The sequence below is a fragment of the Pristis pectinata genome, chromosome 11 (genome assembly GCF_009764475.1).
Source record: "Pristis pectinata isolate sPriPec2 chromosome 11, sPriPec2.1.pri, whole genome shotgun sequence".
NCBI classification, from domain to species: domain Eukaryota; kingdom Metazoa; phylum Chordata; class Chondrichthyes; order Rhinopristiformes; family Pristidae; genus Pristis; species Pristis pectinata.
Genome location: NC_067415.1, coordinates 51,989,970 through 51,993,273, shown reverse-complemented (window position 1 = coordinate 51,993,273; position 3,304 = coordinate 51,989,970). Strand labels below are relative to the sequence as shown.

At 37.0% G+C, this 3,304-nt stretch overlaps 1 protein-coding gene across 1 annotated transcript in view; it reads right to left on the bottom strand.

Annotated features, from left to right (window-relative positions):
• The window catches only part of ercc5 (excision repair cross-complementation group 5), a 93,969-nt gene that overhangs the window by 61,248 nt on the left and 29,417 nt on the right, over positions 1-3,304 (bottom strand). The gene's annotated exons all lie outside the window — the stretch shown is intronic.

Sequence of the window (3,304 nt, the reverse complement as noted above, 5' to 3'; positions counted from 1 at the left end):
TATAAGTGTTTAATAAATTGGCATTTGATGTATTTATTCTCATGTAGTATTCATTCAACTTCATGCTCTATTTTCCAAGTTATTTGGAAGTATTCACTGATTTTTTTTTTAAATATAAAAAGTTTGGAATATTCCAAATGAAGGCTTCCTATATTGTGAAGATTCCCATTTTGATCAGAGACTGATATTGATGTTACAATGGCAACATTAGTGTAAAACAGGCTAATTTCATGATGATTTTTGTTGTAAGTTATTTTCATAGAAGTTTACCATGAAATATTGATGTTTTAGGTTGTTGAAAGATGTAATCCTCAATGATGAGGTCAGTTTTCATTGCTTTTTTTTTGATAACTAGTGGCAGAGTGTATGGCGAAGCAAATTCTGGCTTTTGTAACCTCTACGCTTCTGGTCTCCATTTCCCCCCACCCCTGCCAAACGTGCACTGTTCCACAGCTAATGCCATGTTTCATGGTAGATAAATTCTTTTGGCACAACTATCATATTATAAAATTGTTTGATCATTTGAAATACTTCACTCCATTTTCATTTATTTGGTCAGCCTTAATTGAGTAGGGATTGGAGTATGCAGACACTTGGAATGGAGGAATCTTGGAAGAATTGCAGTTAGTAGCAACCTCTGACATTGACCTTTGAAATTAAAGTTATCTTAGTTCAAGTGATCCTCCCATTGAGAACCTCTGGAAATCTTGGAAGGTGGGGTACTGTGCATCAAAAAAGCCTCCCATGACATAGTGTAACAATGTGAGCTAAAACCAGCTCTACCACAAGGGAAAAACAGTATTTAATTGCTTTATGTTTGAAATTTAGAAACATTCAAATGTTTAAAATAATGTTAGAAAAAATTTAAAATGTACTTATTTCTTTAAAAGGCTAGATTAATCAATGTGAAATTTTAATTTTAGAGTCATTTTACACTGAGAACCTATCAAAATACTTACCTTAAAAAAAAGGCTCTTGCACTCATTCTTGCCAAGAAAAAAGTTGTGACCCCTTGTATGTAGCACAGATTTTCCTGGCACATTCATCATCCAAGTACCACTTGCTTGCTGAACCCCACTGGAGCATAGCTACAAAAGAACTACTGCAAACTATTGACAGTAATTCCAGGATTTTTGCCATGAACAGAAATCTGATATTTGGTGACAATTATGCAATGTAGCATTGTCAATTTTGCTAATGTTTGCCTTGTGGTTTTTGTTTCTCTTTGAATGGAAACACTGAACCAAATATCCAGTGCCACCTGCCCATCCTTGCTGTCTGCTTAGAATGGAATTTTAAATGGCAAAATATAGCTGCATTGTTGGCTGGGGTCAGTCACAATGCTTGCAGTACTCTGACATTAGGGCGTGTATTCTACAACATTTGATGAGTGTCCAATTAGAAAATAAAAGACTTTTTAGACAACATGCAAATAAAATAGAAAATATACAGTGGCATGCAAAAGTTTGGGCACCCCGGTCAAAATTTCTGTTACTGTGAATAGCTAAGTGAATAAAAGATGACCTGATTTCCAAAAGGCATAAAGTTAAAGATGACACTTTTCTTTAATATTTTAAGCAAGATTAAAAGATGGAAATAAAAAAAGTAAAGTCTCAAAATAACAAAAGGAAAAGAGCCTGAAGCAAAAGTTTGGGCACCCTGCATGGTCAGTACTTAGTAACACCCCCTTTGGCAAGTATCACAGCTGGTAAACGCTTTCTACAGCCAGCTAAGAGTCTTTCAATTCTTCCTTGCAAAAGGCTTCTAATTCTGAGAGATTCTTGGGCCATCTTGCATGCACTGCTCTTTTGAGGTCTAGCCACAGATTTTCGATGATGTTTAGGTCGGGGGACTGTGAGGGCCAAGGCAAAACCTTCAGCTTGTGCCTCTTGAAGTAGTCCATTGTGGATTTTGAAGCCTGTTTAGGATCATTACCTGTTGTAGAAACCATCCTCTTTTCATCTTCAATTTTTTTTTTTTTTTACAGATGGTGTGATGATTGCTTCCAGAATTTGCTGGTATTTAATTGAATTCATTCTTCCCTCTACCAGTGAAATATTCCACATACCACTGGCTGCAACAAAAGCCCAAAGCATGATCGATCCACCCCCATGCTGAACAGTTGGAGAGGTGCTCTTTTCATGAAATTCTGCACCCTTTTTTCTCCAAACTTTCCTGCATCCTCACCACAAAATTCAGTGTCAGAAGTTTGCAAAGGAACATCTAAACAAGCCTGATGCATTTTGGAAACAAGTCCTGTGGACTGATTAAGTTAAAATAGAACTTCTTGGCCACAATGAGCAAAGTAATGTTTGGAGAAAAAAGGGTGCAGAATTTCATGAAGAGAACACCTCTCCAACTGTTAAGCACGGGGGTGGATCGATTACGCTTTGGGCTTGTGTTGCAGCCAGTGGCACGGGGAACATTTCACTGGTAGAGGGAAGAATGAATTCAATTAAATACCAGCAAATTCTGGAAGCAAACATCACACCATCTGTAAAAAAGCTGAAGCTGAAAAGAGGATGGCTTCTACAACAGGATAATGATCCTAAACACACCTCAAAATCTACAATGGACTATCTCAAGAGGCACAAGCTGAAGGTTTTGCCATGGCCCTCACAGTCCCCCGACCTAAACATCATTGAAAATCTGTGGATAGACCTCAAAAGAGCAGTGCATGCAAGACGGCCCAAGATTCTCACAGAACTAGAAGCCTTTTGCAAGGAAGAATGGGCAAAAATCCCCCAAACAAGAATTGAAAGACTCTCAGCTGGCTACAGAAAGCACTTAGTAACACCCCTTTCGGCTAGTATCACAGCTTCTAAGTACTGACCATGCAGGGTGCCCAAACTTTTGCTTCAGGCTCTTTTCCTTTTGTTATTTTGAAACTGTAAAAGATGGAAATAAAAAAGTAATCTTGCTTAAAATATTAAAGAAAAGTGTCATCTTTAACTTTATGCCTTTTGGAAATCAGGTCATCTTTTATTCGCTTAGCTCTTCACAGTAACAGAAATTTTGACTGGGGTGCCCAAACTTTTGCATGCCACTGTATATGTAGTTGTTAATTTATTCTAAATAGGCTCCCACTGAACTTTATTTAAGGATAACATTGGTGAAAAACTCTGGCTTTTCTTTAATTTTTTTTATGGTTAGTCAAATATCAGTTTTTAAATCAATTTTATATCATGCATGAAATTGTTTTCAACATTGTCAAGCTACTGTTCTACAGTGACTAAGTTATCTCTTATTTATGCCACACAGACAAGGATCCACATCCTGTATACATTAGAAGAGCACTTTATTA